Below are 13,924 nucleotides of genomic sequence, written 5' to 3'. Positions count from 1 at the left end.
TTACTTCGGATCATAGAGCGAGGTTTCGTATTATTTAGATCAAAGAAAAGATATATGACAATGTTGTTTCCAATACAAATGATAAAAATCTATGAGTTTTCATTAGAATTATTAAAATGTTCCTGATTTTCCGTTTATATTACCGATGGAAGATGTACACGTAAAACCGCTCTATTCCGGCTGAAACGTCGATATATGCAATAAAAACCGAACTTCTCCCCTTTTCAATATTGAACTCAGTATTTCAACGAGAAACAAATAGATGATTAAAGGTGAAGTATTTAAGTTTATTATCTAATTAATTACGTGTTTGCATCATTTTTATCGTATATTTAATGAATTAATACCAATAAACTGAAAATTCACAAAAACGCAGAAAAACGGCAAAATATTGCCTAATTCGATGATATTTTGTTTAAATCACATAAAGGAAAAGAAATAAGCGTCAAAATATTGCTAAATTCGATGATGTTTAGCACGAAACAAAATGCAAGAAAGCTTGCTTAAAATGCAATATTATGCGAAATTCTGAGATATGAAGGCCAAATCACATTTCGTGATACTACATGAAATAGTAACGAAATATTAGTAAAAATTTATATATTTACGTAATATCAAACTACATGAAAAACGTGAAGAGCTAACTATTATTCCAAATTTGTGGATTTTAACTTCGAATCATAAAGCGAGGTTTCGTATTATTTAGATCCAAGAAAAGACATATGACAATGTTGTTTCCAATACAAATGATAAAAATCAATGTGTTTTCATTAGAATTAACTAAAATGTTCCTGATTTTCCGTTTATATTGCCGATGGAAGATGTACACGTAAAACCACTCAATTCCGGCTGAAACGTCGATATATGCAATAAAAACCGAATTTCTCCCCTTTTCAATATCTTACTCAGTATTTCAACGAGAAACAAATAGATGATTAAAGGTGAAGTATTTAAGTTCATTATCTAATCAATTACGTGTTTGCATCATTTTTATCGTATATTTAATGAATTAATACCAATAAATTGAAAATTCACAAAAACGAGGAAAAACGGCAAAATATTGCCTAATTCGATGATATTCTGTTTAAATCACATAAAGGAAAAGGGGATGATAAACGTCAAAATATTGCTAAATTCGATGATGTTTAGTATGAAACAAAATGCAAGAAAACTTGCTTAAAATGCAATATTATGCGAAAATCTGAGATATGAAGGCCAAATCACATATCGTGATACTACATGAAATAGTATCGAAATATTGGTAAAAATGAATATATTTACGTAATATCAAACTACATAAAAAACATGAAAAACGTCAATATTATTCCAAATTTGAGGATTTTTATTTCGAATCATAGAGCGAGGTTTCGTATTATTTAGATCAAAGAAAAGATATATGACAATATTGTTTCCAATACAAATGATAAAAATCAATGTGTTTTCATTAGAATTAACTAAAATGTTCCTGATTTTCCGTTTATATTACCGACGGATGATGTACACGTAAAACCGCTCTAATCCGGCTGAAACGTCGATATATGCAATAAAAACCAAACTTCTCCCCTTTTTAATATCTTACTCATTATTTCAACGAGAAACAAATAGATGATTAAAGGTGAAGTATTTAAGTTTATTATCTAATCAATTACGTGTTTGCATCATTTTTATCGTATATTTAATGAATTAATACCAATAAACTGAAAATTCACAAAAACGCAGAAAAACGGCAAAATATTGTCTAATTCGATGATATTTTGTTTAAATCACATAAAGGAAAAGGGGATGATAAACGTCAAAATATTTCTAAATTCGATGATGTTTAGTATGAAACAAAATGCAAGAAAACTTGCTGAAAATGCAATATTATGCGAAGATCTGAGATATGAAGGCCAAATCACATATCGTGATACTACATGAAATAGTATCGAAATATTGGTAAAAATTAATATATTTACGTAATATCAAACTACATAAAAAACGTGAAAAACGTCAATATTATTCCAAATTTGAGAATTTTTACTTCGAATCATAGAGCGAGGTTTCGTATTATTTAGATCAAAGAAAAGATATATGACAATGTTGTTTCCAATACAAATGATAAAAATCAATGTGTTTTCATTAGAATTAACTAAAATGTTCCTGATTTTCCGTTTATATTACCGACGGAAGATGTACACGTAAAACCGCTCTAATCCGGCTGAAACGTCGATATATGCAATACAACCGAACTTCTCCCCTTTTTAATATCTTACTCAGTATTTCAACGAGAAACAAATGGATGATTAAAGGTGAAGTATTTAAGTTTATTATCTAATCAATTACGTGTTTGCATCATTTTTATCGTATATTTAATGAATTAATACCAATAAACTGAAAATTCACAAAAACGTGGAAAAACGGCAAAATATTGCCTAATTCGATGATATTTTGTTTAAATCACATAAAGGAAAAGGGGATAAACGTCAAAATATTGCTTAATTCGATGATGTTTAGTATGACACAAAATGCAAGAAAACTTGCTTAAAATGCAATATTATGTGAAAATCTGAAATATGAAGGCCAAATCACATTTCGTTATACTACATGAAATAGTATCGAAATATTGGTAAAAATTTATATATTTACGTAATATCAAACTACATGAAAAACGTGAAGAGAATAACTATTATTCCAAATTTGTGGATTTTAACTTCGAATCATAAAGTGAGGTTTCGTATTATTTAGATCCAAGAAAAGACATATGACAATGTTGTTTCCAATACAAATGATAAAAATCAATGTGTTTTCATTAGAATTAACTAAAATGTTCCTGATTTTCCGTTTATATTACCGATGGAAGATGTACACGTAAAACCGCTCAATTCCGGCTGAAACGTCGATATATGCAATAAAAACCGAACTTCTCCCCTTTTCAATATCTTACTCAGTATTTCAACGAGAAACAAATAGATGATTAAAGGTGAAGTATTTAAGTTCATTATCTAATCAATTACGTGTTTGCATCATTTTTATCGTATATTTAATGAATTAATACCAATAAACTGAAAATTCACAAAAACGAGGAAAAACGGCAAAATATTGCCTAATTCGATGATATTCTGTTTAAATCACATAAAGGAAAAGGGGATGATAAACGTCAAAATATTGCTAAATTCCATGATGTTTAGTATGAAACAAAATGCAAGAAAACTTGCTGAAAATGAAATATTATGCGAAGATCTGAGATATGAAGGCCAAATCACATATCGTGATACTACATGAAATAGTATCGAAATATTGGTAAAAATTCATATATTTACGTAATATCAAATTACATAAAAAACGTGAAAAACGTCAATATTATTCCAAATTTGAGGATTTTTACTTCGGATCATAGAGCGAGGTTTCGTATTATTTAGATCAAAGAAAAGATATATGACAATGTTGTTTCCAATACAAATGATAAAAATCTATGAGTTTTCATTAGAATTATTAAAATGTTCCTGATTTTCCGTTTATATTACCGACGGATGATGTACACGTAAAACCGCTCTAATCCGGCTGAAACGTCGATATGTGCAATAAAAACCGAACTTCTCCCCTTTTTAATATCTTACTCAGTATTTCAACGAGAAACAAATAGATGATTAAAGGTGAAGTATTTAAGTTGATTATCTAATCAATTACGTGTTTGCATCATTTTTATCGTATATTTAATGAATTAATACCAATAAACTGAAAATTCACAAAAACGCAGAAAAACGGCAAAATATTGTCTAATTCGATGATATTTTGTTTAAATCACATAAAGGAAAAAGGGATGATAAACGTCAAAATATTGCTAAATTCGATGATGCTTAGTATGAAACAAAATGCAAGAAAACTTGCTGAAAATGAAATATTATGCGAAGATCTGAGATATGAAGGCCAAATCACATATCGTGATATTACATGAAATAGTATCAAAATATTGGTATAAATGAATATATTTACGTAATATCAAACTACATAAAAAACGTGAAAAACGTCAATATTATTCCAAATTTGAGGATTTTTACTTCGAATCATAGAGCGAGGTTTCGTATTATTTAGATCAAAGAAAAGATATATGACAATGTTGTTTCCAATACAAATGATAAAAATCAATGTGTTTTCATTAGAATTAACTAAAATGTTCCTGATTTTCCGTTTATATTACCGACGGATGATGTACACGTAAAACCGCTCTAATCCGGCTGAAACGTCGATATATGCAATAAAAACCGAACTTCTCCCCTTTTTAATATCTTACTCATTATTTCAACGAGAAACAAATAGATGATTAAAGGTGAAGTATTTAAGTTTATTATCTAATCAATTACGTGTTTGCATCATTTTTATCGTATATTTAATGAATTAATACCAATAAACTGAAAATTCACAAAAACGCAGAAAAACGGCAAAATATTGTCTAATTCGATGATATTTTGTTTAAATCACCTAAAGGAAAAGGGGATGATAAACGTCAAAATATTGCTAAATTCGATGATGATTAGTACGAAACAAAATGCAAGAAAGCTTGCTTAAAATGCAATATTATACGAAAATCTGAGATATGAAGGCCAAATCACATTTCGTGATACTACATGAAATAGTATCGAAATATTGGTAAAAATTTATATATTTACGTAATATCAAACTACATGGAAAACGTGAAGAGAGTAATTATTATTCCAAATTTGTGGATTTTAACTTCGAAACATAAAGCGAGGGTTCGTATTATTTAGATCCAAGAAAAGACATATGACAATGTTGTTTCCAATACAAATGATAAAAATCAATGTGTTTTCATTAGAATTAACTAAAATGTTCCTGATTTTCCGTTTATATTGCCAATGGAAGATGTACACGTAAAGCCACTCAATTCCGGCTGAAAAGTCGATATATGCAATAAAAACCGAACTTCTCCCCTTTTCAATATCTTACTCAGTATTTCAACGAGAAACAAATAGATGATTAAAGGTGAAGTATTTAAGTTCATTATCTAATCAATTACGTGTTTGCATCATTTTTATCGTATATTTAATGAATTAATACCAATAAACTGAAAATTCACAAAAACGAGGAAAAACGGCAAAATATTGCCTAATTCGATGATATTCTGTTTAAATCACATAAAGGAAAAGGGGATGATAAACGTCAAAATATTGCTAAATTCCATGATGTTTAGTATGAAACAAAATGCAAGAAAACTTGCTGAAAATGAAATATTATGCGAAGATCTGAGATATGAAGGCTAAATCACATATCGTGATACTACATGAAATAGTATCGAAATATTGGTAAAAATTAATATATTTACGTAATATCAAATTACATAAAAAACGTGAAAAACGTCAATATTATTCCAAATTTGAGGATTTTTACTTCGAATCATAGAGCGAGGTTTCGTATTATTTAGATCAAAGAAAAGATATATGACAATGTTGTTTCCAATACAAATGATAAAAATCTATGTGTTTTCATTAGAATTATTAAAATGTTCCTGATTTTCCGTTTATATTACCGACGGATGATGTACACGTAAAACCGCTCTAATCCGGCTGAAACGTCGATATATGCAATAAAAACCGAACTTCTCCCCTTTTTATTATCTTACTCATTATTTCAACGAGAAACAAATAGATGATTAAAGGTGAAGTATTTAAGTTTATTATCTAATCAATTCGGTGTTTGCATCATTTTTATCGTATATTTAATGAATTAATACCAATAAACTGAAAATTCACAAAAACGCAGAAAAACGGCAAAATATTGTCTAATTCGATGATATTTTGTTTAAATCACATAAAGGAAAAAGGGATGATAAACGTCAAAATATTGCTAAATTCGATGATGCTTAGTATGAAACAAAATGCAAGAAAACTTGCTGAAAATGAAATATTATGCGAAGATCTGAGATATGAAGGCCAAATCACATATCGTGATATTACATGAAATAGTATCGAAATATTGGTATAAATGAATATATTTACGTAATATCAAACTACATAAAAAACGTGAAAAACGTCAATATTATTCCAAATTTGAGGATTTTTACTTCGAATCATAGAGCGAGGTTTCGTATTATTTAGATCAAAGAAAAGATATATGACAATGTTGTTTCCAATACAAATGATAAAAATCAATGTGTTTTCATTAGAATTAACTAAAATGTTCCTGATTTTCCGTTTATATTACCGACGGATGATGTACACGTAAAACCGCTCTAATCCGGCTGAAACGTCGATATATGCAATAAAAACCGAACTTCTCCCCTTTTTAATATCTTACTCATTATTTCAACGAGAAACAAATAGATGATTAAAGGTGAAGTATTTAAGTTTATTATCTAATTAATTACGTGTTTGCATCATTTTTATCGTATATTTAATGAATTAATACCAATAAACTGAAAATTCACAAAAACGCAGAAAAACGGCAAAATATTGCCTAATTCGATGATATTTTGTTTAAATCACATAAAGGAAAAGAAATAAGCGTCAAAATATTGCTAAATTCGATGATGTTTAGCACGAAACAAAATGCAAGAAAGCTTGCTTAAAATGCAATATTATGCGAAATTCTGAGATATGAAGGCCAAATCACATTTCGTGATACTACATGAAATAGTAACGAAATATTAGTAAAAATTTATATATTTACGTAATATCAAACTACATGAAAAACGTGAAGAGCTAACTATTATTCCAAATTTGTGGATTTTAACTTCGAATCATAAAGCGAGGTTTCGTATTATTTAGATCCAAGAAAAGACATATGACAATGTTGTTTCCAATACAAATGATAAAAATCAATGTGTTTTCATTAGAATTAACTAAAATGTTCCTGATTTTCCGTTTATATTGCCGATGGAAGATGTACACGTAAAACCACTCAATTCCGGCTGAAACGTCGATATATGCAATAAAAACCGAATTTCTCCCCTTTTCAATATCTTACTCAGTATTTCAACGAGAAACAAATAGATGATTAAAGGTGAAGTATTTAGGTTCATTATCTAATCAATTACGTGTTTGCATCATTTTTATCGTATATTTAATGAATTAATACCAATAAATTGAAAATTCACAAAAACGAGGAAAAACGGCAAAATATTGCCTAATTCGATGATATTCTGTTTAAATCACATAAAGGAAAAGGGGATGATAAACGTCAAAATATTGCTAAATTCGATGATGTTTAGTATGAAACAAAATGCAAGAAAACTTGCTTAAAATGCAATATTATGCGAAAATCTGAGATATGAAGGCCAAATCACATATCGTGATACTACATGAAATAGTATCGAAATATTGGTAAAAATGAATATATTTACGTAATATCAAACTACATAAAAAACATGAAAAACGTCAATATTATTTAAAATTTGAGGATTTTTATTTCGAATCATAGAGCGAGGTTTCGTATTATTTAGATCAAAGAAAAGATATATGACAATATTGTTTCCAATACAAATGATAAAAATCAATGTGTTTTCATTAGAATTAACTAAAATGTTCCTGATTTTCCGTTTATATTACCGACGGATGATGTACACGTAAAACCGCTCTAATCCGGCTGAAACGTCGATATATGCAATAAAAATCAAACTTCTCCCCTTTTTAATATCTTACTCATTATTTCAACGAGAAACAAATAGATGATTAAAGGTGAAGTATTTAAGTTTATTATCTAATCAATTACGTGTTTGCATCATTTTTATCGTATATTTAATGAATTAATACCAATAAACTGAAAATTCACAAAAACGCAGAAAAACGGCAAAATATTGTCTAATTCGATGATATTTTGTTTAAATCACATAAAGGAAAAGGGGATGATAAACGTCAAAATATTTCTAAATTCGATGATGTTTAGTATGAAACAAAATGCAAGAAAACTTGCTGAAAATGCAATATTATGCGAAGATCTGAGATATGAAGGCCAAATCACATATCGTGATACTACATGAAATAGTATCGAAATATTGGTAAAAATTAATATATTTACGTAATATCAAACTACATAAAAAACGTGAAAAACGTCAATATTATTCCAAATTTGAGGATTTTTACTTCGAATCATAGAGCGAGGTTTCGTATTATTTAGATCAAAGAAAAGATATATGACAATGTTGTTTCCAATACAAATGATAAAAATCAATGTGTTTTCATTAGAATTAACTAAAATGTTCCTGATTTTCCGTTTATATTACCGACGGAAGATGTACACGTAAAACCGCTCTAATCCGGCTGAAACGTCGATATATGCAATACAACCGAACTTCTCCCCTTTTTAATATCTTACTCAGTATTTCAACGAGAAACAAATAGATGATTAAAGGTGAAGTATTTAAGTTTATTATCTAATCAATTACGTGTTTGCATCATTTTTATCGTATATTTAATGAATTAATACCAATAAACTGAAAATTCACAAAAACGTGGAAAAACGGCAAAATATTGCCTAATTCGATGATATTTTGTTTAAATCACATAAAGGAAAAGGGGATAAACGTCAAAATATTGCTTAATTCGATGATGTTTAGTATGACACAAAATGCAAGAAAACTTGCTTAAAATGCAATATTATGTGAAAATCTGAAATATGAAGGCCAAATCACATTTCGTTATACTACATGAAATAGAATCGAAATATTGGTAAAAATTTATATATTTACGTAATATCAAACTACATGAAAAACGTGAAGAGAATAACTATTTTTCCAAATTTGTGGATTTTAACTTCGAATCATAAAGCGAGGTTTCGTATTATTTAGATCCAAGAAAAGACATATGACAATGTTGTTTCCAATACAAATGACAAAAATCAATGTGTTTTCATTAGAATTAACTAAAATGTTCCTGATTTTCCGTTTATATTACCGATGGAAGATGTACACGTAAAACCGCTCAATTCCGGCTGAAACGTCGATATATGCAATAAAAACCGAACTTCTCCCCTTTTCAATATCTTACTCAGTATTTCAACGAGAAACAAATAGATGATTAAAGGTGAAGTATTTAAGTTCATTATCTAATCAATTACGTGTTTGCATCATTTTTATCGTATATTTAATGAATTAATACCAATAAACTGAAAATTCACAAAAACGAGGAAAAACGGCAAAATATTGCCTAATTCGATGATATTCTGTTTAAATCACCTAAAGGAAAAGGGGATGATAAACGTCAAAATATTGCTAAATTCCATGATGTTTAGTATGAAACAAAATGCAAGAAAACTTGCTGAAAATGAAATATTATGCGAAGATCTGAGATATGAAGGCCAAATCACATATCGTGATACTACATGAAATAGTATCGAAATATTGGTAAAAATTAATATATTTACGTAATATCAAATTACATAAAAAACGTGAAAAACGTCAATATTATTCCAAATTTGAGGATTTTTACTTCGGATCATAGAGCGAGGTTTCGTATTATTTAGATCAAAGAAAAGATATATGACAATGTTGTTTCCAATACAAATGATAAAAATCTATGAGTTTTCATTAGAATTATTAAAATGTTCCTGATTTTCCGTTTATATTACCGACGGATGATGTACACGTAAAACCGCTCTAATCCGGCAGAAACGTCGATATGTGCAATAAAAACCGAACTTCTCCCCTTTTTAATATCTTACTCAGTATTTCAACGAGAAACAAATAGATGATTAAAGGTGAAGTATTTAAGTTGATTATCTAATCAATTACGTGTTTGCATCATTTTTATCGTATATTTAATGAATTAATACCAATAAACTGAAAATTCACAAAAACGCAGAAAAACGGCAAAATATTGTCTAATTCGATGATATTTTGTTTAAATCACATAAAGGAAAAAGGGATGATAAACGTCAAAATATTGCTAAATTCGATGATGCTTAGTATGAAACAAAATGCAAGAAAACTTGCTGAAAATGAAATATTATGCGAAGATCTGAGATATGAAGGCCAAATCACATATCGTGATATTACATGAAATAGTATCGAAATATTGGTATAAATGAATATATTTACGTAATATCAAACTACATAAAAAACGTGAAAAACGTCAATATTATTCCAAATTTGAGGATTTTTACTTCGAATCATAGAGCGAGGTTTCGTATTATTTAGATCAATGAAAAGATATATGACAATGTTGTTTCCAATACAAATGATAAAAATCAATGTGTTTTCATTAGAATTAACTAAAATGTTCCTGATTTTCCGTTTATATTACCGACGGATGATGTACACGTAAAACCGCTCTAATCCGGCTGAAACGTCGATATATGCAATAAAAACCGAACTTCTCCCCTTTTTAATATCTTACTCATTATTTCAACGAGAAACAAATAGATGATTAAAGGTGAAGTATTTAAGTTTATTATCTAATCAATTACGTGTTTGCATCATTTTTATCGTATATTTAATGAATTAATACCAATAAACTGAAAATTCACAAAAACGCAGAAAAACGGCAAAATATTGTCTAATTCGATGATATTTTGTTTAAATCACCTAAAGGAAAAGGGGATGATAAACGTCAAAATATTGCTAAATTCGATGATGATTAGTACGAAACAAAATGCAAGAAAGCTTGCTTAAAATGCAATATTATACGAAAATCTGAGATATGAAGGCCAAATCACATTTCGTGATACTACATGAAATAGTATCGAAATATTGGTAAAAATTTATATATTTACGTAATATCAAACTACATGGAAAACGTGAAGAGAGTAATTATTATTCCAAATTTGTGGATTTTAACTTCGAAACATAAAGCGAGGGTTCGTATTATTTAGATCCAAGAAAAGACATATGACAATGTTGTTTCCAATACAAATGATAAAAATCAATGTGTTTTCATTAGAATTAACTAAAATGTTCCTGATTTTCCGTTTATATTGCCAATGGAAGATGTACACGTAAAGCCACTCAATTCCGGCTGAAAAGTCGATATATGCAATAAAAACCGAACTTCTCCCCTTTTCAATATCTTACTCAGTATTTCAACGAGAAACAAATAGATGATTAAAGGTGAAGTATTTAAGTTCATTATCTAATCAATTACGTGTTTGCATCATTTTTATCGTATATTTAATGAATTAATACCAATAAACTGAAAATTCACAAAAACGAGGAAAAACGGCAAAATATTGCCTAATTCGATGATATTCTGTTTAAATCACATAAAGGAAAAGGGGATGATAAACGTCAAAATATTGCTAAATTCCATGATGTTTAGTATGAAACAAAATGCAAGAAAACTTGCTGAAAATGAAATATTATGCGAAGATCTGAGATATGAAGGCTAAATCACATATCGTGATACTACATGAAATAGTATCGAAATATTGGTAAAAATTAATATATTTACGTAATATCAAACTACATAAAAAACGTGAAAAACGTCAATATTATTCCAAATTTGAGGATTTTTACTTCGAATCATAGAGCGAGGTTTCGTATTATTTAGATCAAAGAAAAGATATATGACAATGTTGTTTCCAATACAAATGATAAAAATCAATGTGTTTTCATTAGAATTAACTAAAATATTCCTGATTTTCCGTTTATATTACCGATGGAAGATGTACATGTAAAACAGCTCTATTCCGGCTGAAACGTCGATATATGCAATAAAAACCGAACTTCTCCCCTTTTCAATATCTTACTCAGTATTTCAACGAGAAACAAATAGATGATTAAAGGTGAAGTATTTAAGTTTATTATCTAATCAATTACGTGTTTGCATCATTTTTATCGTATATTTAATGAATTAATACCAATAAACTGAAAATTCACAAAAACGCAGAAAAACGGCAAAATATTGTCTAATTCGATGATATTTTGTTTAAATCACATAAAGGAAAAGGGGATGATAAACGTCAAAATATTGCTAAATTCGATGATGTTTAGTATGAAACCAAATGCAAGAAAACTTGCTGAAAATGAAATATTATGCGAAGATCTGAGATATGAAGGCCAAATCACATATCGTGATACTACATGAAATAGTATCGAAATATTGGTAAAAATGAATTTATTTACGTAATATCAAACTACATAAAAAACGTGAAAAACGTCAATATTATTCCAAATTTGAGGATTTTTACTTCGAATCATAGAGCGAGGTTTCGTATTATTTAGATCAAAGAAAAGATATATGACAATGTTGTTTCCAATACAAATGATAAAAATCAATGTGTTTTCATTAGAATTAACTAAAATGTTCCTGATTTTCCGTTTATATTACCGACGGGAGATGTACACGTAAAACCGCCCTAATCCGGCTGAAACGTCGATATATGCAATACAACCGAACTTCTCCCCTTTTTAATATCTTACTCAGTATTTCAACGAGAAACAAATAGATGATTAAAGGTGAAGTATTTAAGTTTATTATCTAATCAATTACGTGTTTGCATCATTTTTATCGTATATTTAATGAATTAATACCAATAAACTGAAAATTCACAAAAACGTGGAAAAACGGCAAAATATTGCCTAATTCGATGATATTTTGTTTAAATCACATAAAGGAAAAGGGGATAAACGTCAAAATATTGCTTTATTCGATGATGTTTAGTATGACACAAAATGCAAGAAAACTTGCTTAAAATGCAATATTATGTGAAAATCTGAAATATGAAGGCCAAATCACATTTCGTTATACTACATGAAATAGTATCGAAATATTGGTAAAAATTTATATATTTACGTAATATCAAACTACATGAAAAACGCGAAGAGAGTAACTATTATTGCAAATTTGTGGATTTTAACTTCGAATCATAAAACGAGGTTTCGTATTATTTAGATCCAAGAAAAGACATATGACAATGTTGTTTCCAATACAAATGATAAAAATCAATGTGTTTTCATTAGAATTAACTAAAATGTTCCTGATTTTCCGTTTATATTACCGATGGAAGATGTACACGTAAAACCGCTCAATTCCGGCTGAAACGTCGATATATGCAATAAAAACCGAACTTCTCCCCTTTTCAATATCTTACTCAGTATTTCAACGAGAAACAAATAGATGATTAAAGGTGAAGTATTTAAGTTTATTATCTAATCAATTATGTGTTTGCATCATTTTTATGGTATATTTAATGAATTAATACCAATAAACTGAAAATTCACAAAAACGAGGAAAAACTGCAAAATATTGCCTAATTCGATGATATTCTGTTTAAATCACATAAAGGAAAAGGGGATGATAAACGTCAAAATATTGCTAAATTCGATGATGTTTAGTATGAAACAAAATGCAAGAAAACTTGCTTAAAATGCAATATTATGCATAAATCGGAGATATGAAGGCCAAATCACATATCGTGATACTACATGAAATAGTATCGAAATATTGGTAAAAATGAATATATTTACGTAATATCAAACTACATAAAAAACGTGAAAAACGTCAATATTTTTCGAAATTTGAGGATTTTTACTTCGAATCATATAGCGAGGTTTCGTATTATTTAGATCCAAGAAAAGACATATGACAATGTTGTTTCCAATACAAATGATAAAAATCAATGTGTTTTCATTAGAATTAACTAAAATGTTCCTGATTTTCCGTTTATATTACCGATGGAAGATGTACACGTAAAACCGCTCTATTCCGGCTGAAACGTCGATATATGCAATAAAAACCGAACTTCTCCCCTTTTCAATATCGTACTCAGTATTTCAACGAGAAACAAATAGATGATTAAAGGTGAAGTATTTAAGTTTATTATCTAATTAATTACGTGTTTGCATCATTTTTATCGTATATTTAATGAATTAATACCAATAAACTGAAAATTCACAAAAACGTGGAAAAACGGCAAAATATTGCCTAATTCGATGATATTTTGTTTAAATCACATAAAGGAAAAGAAATAAGCGTCAAAATATTGCTAAATTCGATGA

The sequence above is a fragment of the Procambarus clarkii genome, chromosome 20, assembly GCF_040958095.1.
Source record: "Procambarus clarkii isolate CNS0578487 chromosome 20, FALCON_Pclarkii_2.0, whole genome shotgun sequence".
In the NCBI taxonomy this organism is placed as follows: Eukaryota; Metazoa; Arthropoda; class Malacostraca; order Decapoda; family Cambaridae; genus Procambarus; species Procambarus clarkii.
Note: the sequence above shows the minus strand (reverse complement) of the source record.